Raw genomic sequence first — 16,201 nt, forward strand, 5'->3', positions numbered from 1 at the left:
AAGTGTACAGTGGGTACAACGTCATTTCTGAGGACATTAATAAGGTTTATTTTAATGTCCTTGTACAAACTTGGAATTGCTGTTCTAGCGAAGTGGAATCTCGAAAGGATCTGGTAGTGAGGACACAGGACCTCAATTAACTGTTGAAAACCCACTGCAGTAATGGCAGATACTGGACGCACATCTAATACCAGAATTCCTGCTATGGCGTCAGTAATCTGCTGTGCAACTGGGTGATTGCTGTCATATTTGTTTGCCCTTGCAAACAGTTGTTTGACAGTTAATTGTTTTTTGGAGGATACACTACAAGTAGTCTTCCTCCTGGTCCCCTTCTGGGATGAAGATCCACTCACAGCAACAGCAGCAGCAACAGACGTAGTCATCAAGGATCCTTATGAGGAATCACAGATAGGAGAGGAGTCAATCACGCTTCGAATAACAACATTGGATGCAGCAGGACAACTCCCAATGATGAATGAGGATGTTGATGATGCAGGTGTTGGATATTGAAGGAGCTTGGATCCCACAGAGAGGGAGCAGGTAGGTGTCACTGGACTTGTTACGGTTTGAGTGTTGGAACTTGGAGACATACACTTTGATATTTGATGAATGCGCTCCAAGTGACGTAACAAGGAGGAGGTTTCTAGGTGGTTTAGGTCCCTACCTCTACTCACTTTTGCTTGGCAATGGTTACATATGGCTTGACAACTGTTGTCCGGATTGGAGTGGAAATAATTCCACACGTGAGAAGTGGATTTTTCTGTCTTTTGCTCCGGCATGACAACAATGGACTTTGGCTATTTCAATCCATGGGCAACAGCTGTTGCCTTACTTACACAAAGGACATCCTCTGCATCAACATCCTCATCACCAACATCTTCACCATCAACATCCTCATCATCCTTAGCGCCTTCAACTACCAAAATATCCTCCTCCATGTGCAATTCCACAGAAGTATCCTCACTGACTACGTCTGCAAGATGTTGACTGGCCTTTCCCATATTGACAGAGGGCACACAACTTTTGGAACTTGGAGGATCCTCCAGTACACTAGTATTTAGGTCTGGTTCACACATGACAACCGCAGACACACTTGCATTCTCCTCAGGGATTTGATTTCTCAGGACACAAAGTTGGTTTTTCCAGAGCTGTCTTACTCTTCTTAACAACTTTCAATTATTTAATGGCACCACCACCACTACTACTTCAAGCAGAAGGGCTATCAGAGCCAGCAGTCATCATAAATAAATAAAGGCAAAGGTCTTATCCTTTCCTTGCCACTTTGTGTAGTGCATGGCATATTACCAATTTTTTGTTTATCTAAAGGCAACTTGCCTTTCAATTATTTTTCCTTTACTACAGTAAAAGTAGCTTTACCATATCCATGGCATGACTTAAGCATGGGCCTTCATACAGGACTTGCATCATCATGATGACTGCTGGCGGCAGCTACAACATGAGGTTCTTGGCCTTGCTCTCCTGTCATGTGACAGCCCTCCATATTTTCTGTGGTCTTGAAGCAGTGTCACAAGCACCAATAGTGTAGCCAAAGTGCGGTAACAAAATTCACACACGTGCAGTCATGTGCACACAGAAAGAAAATTGACAAAAAAAGATACACTATTTGTTTTATTTTTTTTCGGGTCCACAACTTGGGCCCAGAGCACCGATTGATGACGACTGGAGTCGGGCAGCACTAGGTTGCAACTTTCATTGCTGGCTGTATCTTGTGCAGCTAAGCCTAACATGCACACACACACAGAACAAAATTAGAGCAAAAAAAAAATACACTATTTGTTTTATTTTTTTTTCGGGTCCACAACTTGGGCCCAGAGCACAGATTGATGATGACTGGAGTCGGGCAGCATTAGATTGCGTTGCTGTATCTTGTGCGGCTAAGCCTAACACGCACACAGAAAAAAAAATAAAAAGACAATATATTTTTTTTGGGGGGGAGGTCCAGAACTTGGACCCAGATGAAAGCAGCAAAAAGCACAGCACCAACCCAGATGGATCAGCATCAGCCCAGATGGACACAGCAGACAGCACAGCAGTGACAGCACCAGATGGATCAGCAGTGCACCAGCCCAGGACACAGCAGACAGCACAGCACCAGCACAGCGCCAGCACCATCACCTCTCCCAGCCCTACACTACCCACCCTCCCTGTTCAGTCTCCACAGACAGGGTAAAATGGCATCCGCCACGTGGTCCCTTATATACAACATAGATCATAGAGACGAAAGCTAACGAGCCGCAAGATTTTTGCCTCTATGGTTTTGCCTCGGCTTGAGATCCGGGGCCGGCAGAGGAACCTAATGAACGTTCGGTTCTCGCCCCGGATCTCAAAATTCGGGTGTGTTCGGATCTCTGAGATCTGAACCCGCTCATCTCTAATATATATATATATATATATATATATATATATATATGTGTGTGTGTGTGTGCGTGTATATATATATATATATTGCTGCTACAAAGTATAACTGATATACTCCAAATTGTGATATTAAATTTAAATGGGCTCCTTCTAATTCATAAGAGTCAATATTTCATAACAAATGCATATAAAAACATACATATCTAAGATTACCTTGCAAAGTTATATAAAATATCACAGTTCACACTCTTATATATTCTACAAATTTCAATCTCCAGTTATTTTCTTATATAGAAAATGTGCTGATAGAGAAAACAATCTGTCTTGTATAAGGCCAATTGGGGGAAGTCAATTTGTATCTTTGTTAAAAATAAAACACAAGGCCTAATTCAGACCCGCGCTGAGCGCTCGCAAGCGGGTCGATGTTGGCCAAGTGCGCATGCGCACGACAGAGGCGGCTCCATCATGCGCATGCACGAGACCCGAATGACGATGGCCAAGCCGTCGCTATGGGTCTCACACCAAAGGGGGCGTGCTGTCGATGGTGAGTGACAGCACGCCCCATTTGGTGGGCGTGCCGGGGGCGTTGCTGCCCAGACGAAGGCATTCCCATGGGAACGCCTACTGTCTGGGGCCGGCCCCACTGACATCACAAGTGATGTCAATGGGAGTGCTCTCGGCTCTGATAGAGACAAAAGCATTCCAGGGCTTGGAGCAACGAGACCCTACCACAAGGGTCTCGTCGCAAGCCCGATGGTCGCAATGGTCTTGACCATCGCGACCATCTTTTTGGCCACTCGCTATAGCTGTGGGTGGTCACCCACAGCTATGTGAGCGGCCAGGAGGCCGCTCTAAAAACTAAGAGGTACGGCCCTGATTCAGAGCGAGCGCTCTGTCAGAGCGCCCGGCTCTGAACCAGAGCCACAGTTCAATAGCTGAACGGTTCTAGTTGTTACCCTTGTCTCCAAATAATAATGCCAGTTGTTTGAATACTCCATCTCCTTTTTAGTTTATTAATAGTCACTGAGTCCATACCAGCAGCCCACAATTTATAGCGGTGTTAAAGGGCACTACATAGTCTGAGGAGGAATAAATTATTTAAATTCCCTCATTAAGGTTTTGCCGCTTCCTCTGTTAGGGTTCATGCAGGCTTTAATCTCCACATTCTCACAGGATTTTAGGCAATGCTGGTGTTGTAAAGTGATATATGTTTGAATCCCAGCTGGTAGGCAGGGATTTCTTATGAACCCATATACGGTTTTTACAAGCGGCTGCACACAGACAGGATGTCCCAAGTCCTTGATGCGTTTCTGCCATATAGAGGGTAGCGGTTTCCTCAGAAGGCAAAACTTCTTGTTTTACATATTTATATTATATTATGATGTTAAATATGCAGAATGCATAACACTTCCCCAACTGCACAGCTGCTTGCTGCTGCACTTTAATTTTTTTAGTGTCCACTTTCAAAGAAGACCATCTACAACATAAGCATTAAATGTGACAATTGCCAATGACATAGTATAGGGCCATAACATAGAACCATTTACTGTAAACCACTTTATGAATATATATCTTTATCCCACTTCTACAGAGAACAAAATAAGGGGATGTTTTTACATTTTTCTTCACTCAATACGACCAGAGAAGTAGTGAGAAGCCACTGAGGTGGAAAAACAAATCATAAATCGTCTACCCTCTTCTGCTGCATAATACACACACAAAATATTATTTAATTAGTTTTATAGTTTATACATTTTATGAGTGAGTCAAATCCACATACAGATTATAAATATATCGGCACATCCCCAAAACTAGAACCTTACAAAATAAGAAGGTCTGAGACATATCATTTCCCATTGCCCCTAATATGCCATCACCCTACTCAACATGCCCTTTTATGGCATCAGACCAGCCAAATATCCTTTTAGGTCATCAGACCCCTTACATGCCACTTTTAGCCATCAGGCTCATCTAAATGCCCCTTTTATGGCATCAGACCACCCACATGTCCTTTTAGATCATCAGACACTTTACATGCCCCTTTTATGCCACCAGACTCATCCAAAGCCCTTTTATGCTATCTCTCCCCCTTTTTCATCAAAGTTACACATCCATGGCTCTCTGTGATAAGTGGTGGCATCATTATAATACACCCATGCCACCTGAAAGACAGTTGCTGTGGCAGCCGGGAGAGAAGGAGCCAGAACCAGACAATGCAGCCACTGTAAGCCCTTTGCAACACCTTTTGTCCCCACCGCTGCCTGGAGCTCATGCTCCACATGCGACGCCCCTGATTAACACAATAACTATATAATAATATAGAATTTTATATATTCACTGAAGCAAATTGGTATAGCACAGTTTGAGGTAAATACTTAATTTTTATGGATTTAGAGTCCACAATCAAGCATTTCCTAAAGCATTTCTTGTGTGTTGTTTTTTTAAGTAGTTTATTAGCTACAGTAGATTGTTATAATTTTGTGTGAAATTTAGTACATGGGTATTGTATTCTTTATATTACTGCAACTCTAAATATATTGCAATCAATACCTTGCTCTTCATTTTTTTCAGCTAAAGCTTCAGTATGATGATGTTAAGATGACGACAGATGAAAATACTACATTTGAGAGATGCTACCCTGCATTTTAACATGTTTCCATGACCTACAGAAATAACACTTATAGTCTGATTTACTGCTAGATGGACAAACAGTACAGATATAATTAATACAGAAGATGCCTACATTAAAAAAAATGATTAAATGTTTTAATTAATAGCCATGCTTCAACATATACCTATAGTAACATTATCGGTAAGTTTGTGTATATTATGACAAGGTAGATCTCTACATGGAGAAAAAGTTTGGCCAATATTCATGGCATATAGAGCAGAGGAAACATTGGGAAATGCAGAGAAGGGATACTGTAGATACTATTATTGACAAAGCAGAAATAATAGTTTATATGGGATCTAGTCAAAAGATAAACAATCACAGGTCCTGATTCAGAGTTGGGAATAGAGAGAGATATCTCTCTCAATTGATCATCTTGGTAAAACCATGCTGCACTGCAGGTGGGGCAGATTTAAAACGTGCAGTGAGATTAGATTTGGGAGGGAGGTGTACAAAGTGACATCTAAAGTGCAGTGTAATAATAATAAAGCTGCGCAGTATTTGTGGGCTACATATAAAAGCAGCCAGTATTTACCCTACATGCAATAAAACAGTTATCTATTTACACTCCTTGCATTGCAACATGGTTTGTCCAGGTACACAGTTAAATGCTATCTCTCTCTCTGTTCCCAACTCTGAATCAGGCCCACAGTGTTGAAATTCATAATGTTGACACCACAATATTAACAGTTATTATTTTGACATTGTTAAAACGTTTGACAGGCAACTTGCCGATATTTTCTGATTGTTACCATTAGGGATAAAGTGCGGGCGAGAGACTTAGGGTTAGGTTGCAGGGGAAGGTTAAAGATAGAAACCAGAGTGAGGGTTAGGATTAGGGTTTAAGGGGTCTATTTATCAAGCAGTGAAAAGTGTGGAGAAGTGAACCAGTGGATAAGTTGCCAATAGCAACCAATCAGCTTTGAAGTAGCATTTATCAAGTACAGTCTATAATATAATAGTTAGGAGCTGATTGGATACTATGGGCAACTTCTCTAATGGTCCACTTCTCTGCTTGATAAATAGACCCCTAAGGAAATGCTGCAGCATTGGAGGTCTGACCCGGAAGTGATGGTCACATGATCGCCAGGACACAGAACCATGCTGGAGCTGCTGCAGTCCTCAGGAACAGGTAAGTCGTCTTTGGGCCACCAGTGATAACACAGTATGTCAACATTCTAACATGTTGACATCATCACTGGCTACATGATGAATGTCAACATGGTCAACATCAACATGATGACCATGTCGATTTTCAAATGTTAACATGAAGAATATGTGATTAATGTAAATTTGACAAGGGATGGAAACCACATTAGTAGTAACATTCAATAACATGTGCAGAGATTGTGGGTTGAGAATCAATGTGTGCAAGACTCTGGAGCATCTTTTACCCTGTAATACAAGATTTGATTCCCTGATTGCTATTAATGGAGCAACAGGACATAACAATTAACACTGTGTGAGGGCTCAGATGCATGATTCTTGTTGATTGGAAGACCAATCATGGAATTATGGAAGTAGGAGTGCTGTCATAACTGCCTACTAAAATTATTCTTTTAAATGATCAAGGGCATGTTTGATGACCAACTTCATTCAGTCATCCAAATCCAGACCAGGACCCAAGAACCAAGACCTTGTATACATTTAGCATTTAAGAAGCACCACAGTGAACCAGAGTCTTCCATCACCATTCAAAACAAAAAGTGTTGCGCAATCAGAGCTACAATGACACTGTAACTAGAGTTGACATGGGGAAATTGGACATGAGGAAGTTGACAGGGGTTGCCCCATAAAAGTATCCCAAATAATCATCAGCCTATCAGGCATACCAACACAGCTCCTATCTCTGGCATAAACCATTACCATAGCCATCAGGTTTTTTGGCCAAGGTATCCATGGAAGCCAAGCACTATATTAGTTCCTGTGACACATGTCAATGCTTAGCAAAAATCCCAATAGCAAGCAACTTTGAAATTCATTCCAGTAATAGTGTAACCTTTTTAGCAGATGTTCATTAATACTCTTGGCCACTTAAAAACACATTGCTTTGACTCTAGTCAATTTCTCTACTACTGTAGATATACTGTTAGAGGGGCTTTAGCATCCGTAAATGCAGATCATATTACCTAGATGCTGTAAATAATAAATATGGGAATCCACTTATATTTAAAGAATTTTATTTCTAAATAATTAAAACCATAGGTGTACTGGTATACTTCAACCACAAATAAATAAAAAAATCCTGGTCTTTAGGAACTTCAAGTCACTTGAACATATAAAAAGTGGATGCATGCTCAGTATATTTATAGAGGCGCTGACAGGTGTGTAGACCAGCGCTTCACAAATCCAATCCTTAGGGTACACTAACAGTACATGTTTTCCATATCTCTTTTCTGGAGTACATATGTATTCATTACTGAATCTTTTATAAGATCAACTGTGGATTCTAATTATTTCACAGAACAGACCTGGAAACATTTACTGTTATATCCCTTTTACACCGACTTGAAAATCCCGGGTTGATGCACGTGAACACGCACCAAGCCGGGATTTTTGTCAGTGTAAATGGATCCACTCGGGTCCAGGGACCTGGGGATCCAACTTGAGTATCTTGCAGGGTTGGCCAAGGGTCGTTCATGTGCCATTATGCAGTATAAACGGTGCAATCCGGGTCAGGATGACCCGGATTGTGCCACATGCTACCCGATTGGCATTTGGAGATTACATCATCTCCAAGCATCCACTGCAATGCCGGAAGAACCCGGTCACTGCAGACCCGGTTCCGGTGTGAACGGTGCTGACCTGGCCCTACCCCAGTTTTATGCCACAGTAGGTAAGTGTCTGTCCCAGGTCTGATCATGGTTGGAAACATGTTCCAGATCCCAGTTCAGACCTGGAACTTTGGTGTATAAGCAATATTAGTGTAGCCTAGGGACTGGTTTTGAGAAGTACTGGTATAGATGCTTCAATAAGAAACGCCTCTGGTTCTGCTTCAGTTTTCCAATTTTGTGTTTAGTTAGTAAGGTCGCCATATTCAGTGTTTCAGAAAAATGTAATCCACCATATTAAAATAGCAATGCATTCCAACAAAGATTTAGATAATTGAAGTCTGTAATGACAAGTTCCAATTGCTTCACTTTAAGTACCATTACTTATAAAACTTTCAGCACTTGGACCTTAGACACCCACATCAAATCAAATGATTGGCTAAATATTTAGTGTTTAAAATTATTCACTCAGGGCCTGATTCAGCAAGGAACACACGCTAGTGGACACACGCACCATGCCTCTGCGGGTATATGCTAATGCATGCATACACACACAAAATAAGCAGACGCCTAGCAATACATAATACCTCCCATTTTTCTTAACGTGCATCCTGCTAAGTCACGTAAGACAGCGGAAACATCGGTAACAACGAGAACCATCGAACACATTAGCATATTAGTGGTTGACCTAACTCCACACAGGATGTGTGCCACTTCCTGCTTGCAACTAGGTCTCAGGCTACGGCCGTCGCCGCAAAGGCTTAATTATGCATGCCTCTAAAATGCCGTCAAAATGCACAGGCACGCCTACATTTGCCCATCCACCCCCACAAAGCAGCACTTCCTGTCAATCACTTTTCTCTTGGTCTGTATTGCCTCTGTGCATGCCGAACTCATCACAATAGCTAGTTTGCACACGCGCACTGTGATGCATACACATGCACAGAGCTAAAACATCAGCCAACATCAACTTGGGGGTCTATTTACAAAGCTGTATTAGGAGATAAAGTGAACGGTGATAAGGTACCAGCCAATCAACTCCTAACTGTCATTTTTCAAACACAGCCTGTGACATGGCAGTTAGGAGCTGATTGGCTGGTACCTTTTCAATGTTCACTTTATTTTTCTAACATAGCTTAGTAAATAGACCCTTTTGTGTTCTACATGAGCATGTATGCAAATTTATCAGTATAATAATCCCATAAGTACATGTATATTTAATTTATTTGTGCTTACCTAGAAATCTAAAATATACAAAAGCACATATAACAAAAACTATAATAGACGCATTTATACATAACACCTCAATAGATATTTAAAAGAAAGCATAAAAGATGTATCCAACATCAAAGAATCCAAAGGAGGATGATTGTATATAGAATTATTAATACAGTACCAAATGTAGCAAATAACTACTGTGCTGTAAGTAAGGTCAAACTGAGAGAGTTTTAACAAATTCTGGCCCTCATTCAGAGCCGCTCGTTAGCGGCTGTACGCTCGTTCCGAGCGATGTTTGCACATCTGCGCATGCGTACGCGTTTTAGTACGCATGCGCGAACCAGTCAGTGCGGCCGAAAATCCTTTGTACGCTATATAGCGAGTGCCTGCTATTTTGAGTGACAGAATGAGGCGTATGTGGGTGGTAACAGGGGAAGGTGCTTGAAAATGGGGAGTGGAGATCCGAACGCAGGCGTGCTTAAAGGTCAAAACGGGCGTTTTATGGGTGTGTATATTTAAAACAGCAGCGTCATTGACCACGTCACTGGGTTATTTTATAGCCAGAACTGCACGCAAATTTGTGGTAGCAAACACCAACCACAAGAATAGCGAGCAGTTCATACGCTGGTCGATGTACTCGATTAATCTAATAAATAGCGGACATGACGTAGGATGCGAGCGGCCAGGGGGCGTTTTTAACAAATAAACGAGCGTATGTTTTGCACGCTCGTTCAGACTTAGAGGTGTGGACAGACAGCAATGTGCGTACGGATCATTTGAATAGCCACCCCTTGTTTTTAAACGAACGACCGCAAATAGCGAACGGCTCTGAATGAGGGCCTCTGTTAGTAAATCCTTACAACTGAGGCATCAGTATGAGAGTCCTATAGAAATTGCAGGTTAATAATGAATAATACAATGGAATTTCTCTACAATATTGGGAAAGTAAGTTTCCAAGGCAATGCACGGGGGATAGCTGGAGTTTCCAAAATATATTGTACCATAGTCTCTCTTATGGGCTTATTTAACAAAGAATATTTACAGGTGTATTTTTTTGGTTTTGCCACAAACATTAACAATTCTTTGAATGTATCTATATGGGTCCATCCTTAACATTGACCAAAGCAACCCCCACAGGTTTCTATAGGGGCTGCTTAATTGCCACATTTATCAAGGTCTGGAACACAAAGCTTGGTTATGGTAGCTAGCACCATCTTCAGATTGTGTTACCTGTTGCAACCTATAGGCTACACTCTGCAAAAGTTATTTGGATAGGGATCTGTAGGTTTCCTTCCCAGCAACTGTCCCTCGCATACAAGGGTGTAGAGAGCCCTGCCGGGCCCAGGTGAAGGGGGGGCGTGACCTAATCGCAGGACGCATGACAATCCCTCTTTGGAAGGAAAGAAATCAGTTTCAAGCGCTGCCACATTGAAAGGACGGGCTTCCTGCGTGTGTATTCTATTACATAGAAAAGTACTCCGGGCCAGATTCAGAGTTTACATTACAAATAGGCAGAAGAGGCCTTTGATTAGCCATCAGACATTGGGACTCCAACAAGTATATATCTGCTGGTCATCTCTGATCAGAACAACTTCATTGTCTGCCATTTGTTGAACTTAGTTCAGACAGATATAATATCAAAAATACCAGTTACTGGATAAAGCTATCTATATATATATATATATATATATATATATATATTAATCCGTGACACATATTCAGACACACATTAGCGAATAAAATATAAACTCACATACAGCACCTATTTGCATGATACACAACACATACACGCAGCGCACGTTTGCACTGCGTGACGTACAACGCAAACTGATGAATTTCTGTAAATATCTCACGATCATTTATGCAAGCATACATATAAAAGGTTCCCTAGCATTGAGCGTAATATTAGAGGTTTTGTTAGCTAATCATTATGGTGTAAAATGTACATATATGATATGTAAGGTATAGAACTTAGTAGACGTTATGTTTGGTATCATACTGACACCCTGTGTAATTCAAGATATCTGAATCTATCGGCGAAGGAGTCGCATCTTGCGTTAGATGGTTATGGATTATAGGGAATTATTGGTTAGAATATGTACTTTGTATGTAGTGTTATCTCATCTGGAGAGATGGACCATATCCCTGTTGTCACCATATGAACTGTCCTATGACCTGCATCGTACCAAAATGACAAGAACAAGAACCAATGGAATTATGCCAGCTCGTTCCTATTGTGTTGTCCACTCTCTGTAGGGTATATATTCAAGCGCTCTCAGTCCTGTAGTCATTCACCTTCTTTCTTTCTTATGACGGAGGCTTTACATTTGATGCCGGGAATCTGGATTGAGAGTGCTTGCGTATGTATTGGCTGTACCTTTTGTATTTAATTGTCTTTGCGCTAATTGTGATAGATCAAAGCATGTAACTTTTTGTTGCAATAAGAACTTTTTGTGCTTTGGAACCACAATGAAAGTCTGGAAAGCAATTATTTCTGTTTAGTGATATTGGGGTATTCATAGATGGGGGCTCATAGTTTGGAGGTCAAACTACCAAGAGGTTGCACGATAACGTATGGATCTCAATTTCGCAACAAAGGGTGGAATAAGGCATCATTAGCAGTAAAGAACGCACTGTGTTCAAAACCTGCACCATCTGGTGTTGTGAAACTGATATCCATTGTTATGTGATTTCAAGGTGCGCTGACTTGGACCTGGGGCAGGAGAGAAAAGTTTGTTTCTTTCATAGTCTGTCTTGATGCTAAAGTGCGATTCGCACAATAGCATATATGTGTTTCCTGTATTGCTGCCACGAGTTTCAAACAATCGTTCTGATAGTATTGTCATATTGATAGTGATTACATTGTTTAAAGCCTCTGTATCATACTGCCATACTAGTGAAAAGTTTATTTTCTGTGCAGAAAACTAAAAGTGTGTGTGAGAAAACGTGTGCTTGTAAACTGATAGATAGGGACTGTGGGCCTAATTCAGACCCGCTAGTGAACACTGAGCGCTCGCAAATGGGTCGATGTTGGCCCCGTGAACATGCACACGATGGAGCTGGTGCCATCATGCGCATGCGTGAGATCCGGATAGCGATGGCCAAGCCGTTGCTATGGGTCTTGCTACAAAGGGGGCGTGCTCTTGATGGTAAGTGCCTTTGGTGGGCATGCCGGGGGCATTGCTGCCCAGACGATGGCGTTAGTATGGGTGACAAGTGATGTCAGTTGGAGTGCTCTCGGCTCTGATAGAGCCGAAAGCATTCCAGGGCTTGCGGCAACGAGACCCTACCACAAGGGTCTCATCGCAAGCCCGATGGTCGTGATGGTCTTGACCATCGCGACCATCTTTTTGGCTGCTCACTATAGCTGTGGGTGGTAACCAACAGCTATGCGAGCGGCCAGGAGGCCACTCAAAAATTAGGAAGGACAGCCCTGATTCAGAGCGAGCACTCTGTCAGAGCGTCTGGCTCTGAATCAGGGCCTGTGTGTCGGGACCTATAGATGAGGTACCATGTGTCGGGCCTAAAAGACTCAGTAGTTGTCTGACGAGGCAGAAAGCTACTGAGTATGTACACAAAGCAGGTGTATTGCAGCAAGGACAGGGATTTTGTACCTTGAAAAAAACAAGGGTTTTTTTTAAATCGGCCCCCAACTGTAGTCACAGAGCCCATTGATCATTTAGGTTCTCTGGACACTGTGACCAGACCACACGGTTGGGCAGACCATGATTGTGGCTTGGGAGATAGTGGAGGAAATCACTGGAAAGGGTAAGTGTTATTGGAACACTAAATTCTAACAGGGGAGAGTACTCACAAAGGGTAAGCTACTGGTTAAGGGTTGAAAGGTGTCCGGAAAGACACTTGAATTGTTTATGATGTTATTATGTACCTAGTTGTGCAAGCTGTACATAACGGTTAGCGGGCCGGTTGTGCACAACGGGATAGGAGTGCGTGAACGTAGTTCTATTGGATTCGTTCACCGGTCCACATTCACTAGTGAAAAGTACTTAGCATTTTCCCAGATGGGTGCCAGGTTGACGCTGGGAATGGTTGACGATGTGCTGCTTTTGGAAGGGCCGATAGGATCGGCAAGACATATAATGTATACAAAGTATGGGGCAAAGGCAACTGCGTACTGTAATGTATGGGTTAAGATGACCAAGAGATGTGTGAAACCTTTTCCAAAAATTGGCAGTTTTGATGTGGAGGTGTTGAATAATGTTAGGGATGGCATCTGTATTGTGAAATCTCTAAAGAAACGAGTAAAGTAAAATGATTATTTTAATTGTGGCAGCATGAGGGGAACACGTGGTTTACTGGTGTGCTCGTGCTGCTAAGTAGCATCGCGAGCACAATGCAAAAGAGCGTACACGCAATGCAAAACAGCTTTGCGCAGGCACCACCAGGGAGTGCGCCCGCGATGCCAGTTAGCGTCAGGTGCACGCAACCAGGGAACGTGCACACACCACAAGGTAGTGTTTTCCAAGGTATTGCTATTAGCACATGCTCGCCTCTGACACCCTTTGCGGCTGCAGGCAATGGTACAGCCAATGCCAAAAATGTTAAAAATCGTAACAAGTGACTATAAAGAAAAATTTTACTGAAAAAAAAAATGTGTTTTAAATCACCTCTAGGAATTTTAAGTGTGTACAAGCCTTAGTCATTGCACCTCTAGGAAAAAAATCAGGTGTCTTTGTTTACAGTAAATATTGAGATTGAGAACTGAAGCCAGAATAGCTACTATATGTGTTCATTTTTCCTTGATCTTCTTGAAAGTCTAGGCAATCTGCAGTGAATCTTATGCATTCATAATTACTCACAGCAAACCCAAATATGAAGGTTCTCTATGTATAAGTTTGTAAATGCTGCATATGAGAATTTTCTGTCTGGAGTTTTGTATGTGCGCATGTGTATGTACTTCTGAAAAATCCTTGCACTACAGCAGTTAAGGAATTCACTTCTTAGTAAGGTAGCATGTGATGTATTATACTGTATTATCTGTGTATTAGATCGCATGTGAACCACATATAATATTGCAGTTTATGATTTCAGGGTTTGCTGAATATGTGTTGTACTCTAATTCGTTTATGTCATGTTTGAATGATACTAAACTATTGTTGCTTCATCTCTCACAAACAGGACACAAGGTTGCAAATGACAAATTACAGCTATGTCAGACTAAGGTTAAATACTTGAGACACTGTCTAACGCAGGAGCTACGACACTTGACCACAGACAGAATACAGGCCATACAGACCATGACACTGCTGCAAAACCAGCAGCAAATCCGTACATTTTTGGGCATGTGTGGATACTGCAGATCATGGATCCCAGGTTTTTTTTCTATTTTGGCATTACCATTGCAGGAATTGGTGTCATCCTCAAAATCCGACCGCGTCACACATACTGAGGAAACAGAGCAGGCTTTCCTTAACCTTAAGGATAGTCTGACAATAGCACCTGCCCTGGGAATGCCAGATTATGAAAAGCCTTATGAGTTATATTATACGGAAGCTGATGGCTGCACAGCAGGTGTCCTCACACAAAAACATGGTGATGCTAGCAGACCTGTAGCATACTATAGTGCACAATTGGACACTGTGGCAAGATCACTCCCAATGTGTTTAAGAAGTGTAGCAGCACTTCTAGCTCTTCTGGTAAACAAGAGCGAGAATGTAGTATTAGGTCATGACATGATTGTTTATACACCACATGCTGTGTCTGCTTTGATGAATTCTGCCCAAACCAGACATGTCTCTTCAGCCAGGTAAACAGTGCAATATGTTAAATCCAGTGACGTGCTTGCCATGTGTGCCACAAGATGCACAAAGGGTGGAGAGAGGTGAGTCACTGGTTGAAGGTGAGTTTTGCAGGTATACTGATTCACAGGATTGTATGGAGTATTCGAATCAGACCTTTACTGCAAGACCTGACATATGTGATACATCAGTAGAAAATGCAGATTTGATGGTTTTACACGGATGGGAGTTGTCATAGACAAACTGACACAGGAGAATATGCACAGGATTATGTTGATGTAAATGATGGAGAACAATCTCTTTATACCAACATGGCTACATTACCATGAGACCCCCCCATACACACACACACACACACATACATGCACCAATAATTATTTTTTCTGATAGATTGTTTTCCACAATTTATCTATACATGAGTAGTCGGGCCGGAAGTGAAGGTGAATAAAGAAAAAAAAATTCCCTTCAAATAAACATATAGTACATCATATATTCCCCCCATACACACACGCATGTACACTTCACACACATACATTAATGGTATATCATTCCATTTTGAGTCTGTTCCATTTTTTTCAGTTTAATAAATCCTGCAGTGATAAAACTTATGTATGCTAAGTTACAAAAGGCAGTAGCTGTCATCAAATTTAAAGCCCATAAATGTGAAGAAGACCCAGTGTCACTGGACAATAGCAGGGCCAAAAAGCTGCCAAATGGGCAGCAGGGTTAAGAATAAACATGCCAGTTAATAAAATTATGTTTTTTCAGACAATTGATACGCAGAAGTTAATTGAGATGCAAAATTTGTGTTCCATTCAGGAAAAGGCAGTCTGGAGATCAAAGGGATGTGGACAGGAGTCCTCTGGACTCTGGAGATATGGACAAGGTATGCTGGTGGCACCCAGGGCATACTACCCAAGCTTGGTTGAAGCAGCTCATGGTCTGACTCACCTGGGAAAGGAAGGTATGTGCAAGTTGGTCAGAGTGTATTGGTGTGCACCGGGCTTCTCTTCCCAAGCTGAAAAGAGGGCAATATCCTGCTTGACTTGCTTGAGGAAAAACATTGGAAAAACAATACCAAACAAGCCATCCCACATCCCTCCAACAGACGGACCTTTTCATGTAATACAAATTGATTTCATCCAATTACCACCCTGCAGGAATCTCAAGTATGTATTAGTTAGTACCGATGTGTTTTCTAATTGGGTAGAGGCATATCCAGCTGCTACAAATACTGCTGCATTTACTGCTAAAAATATTGTTCAGGAATTTGTATGCAGGAATGGTATCCCTAGAATCAGAGAAAGTGATAGGGGTACTCATTTCACTGGTGATGTCTTCCAGAACATGTGTAAGTTGATGGGTATTAATAGTAAACTTCACACCCCCTATTGACCACAGGC

The sequence above is a fragment of the Taudactylus pleione genome, unplaced genomic scaffold (genome assembly GCF_031769625.1).
Source record: "Taudactylus pleione unplaced genomic scaffold, aTauple2 ptg000223l, whole genome shotgun sequence".
In the NCBI taxonomy this organism is placed as follows: Eukaryota; Metazoa; Chordata; class Amphibia; order Anura; family Myobatrachidae; genus Taudactylus; species Taudactylus pleione.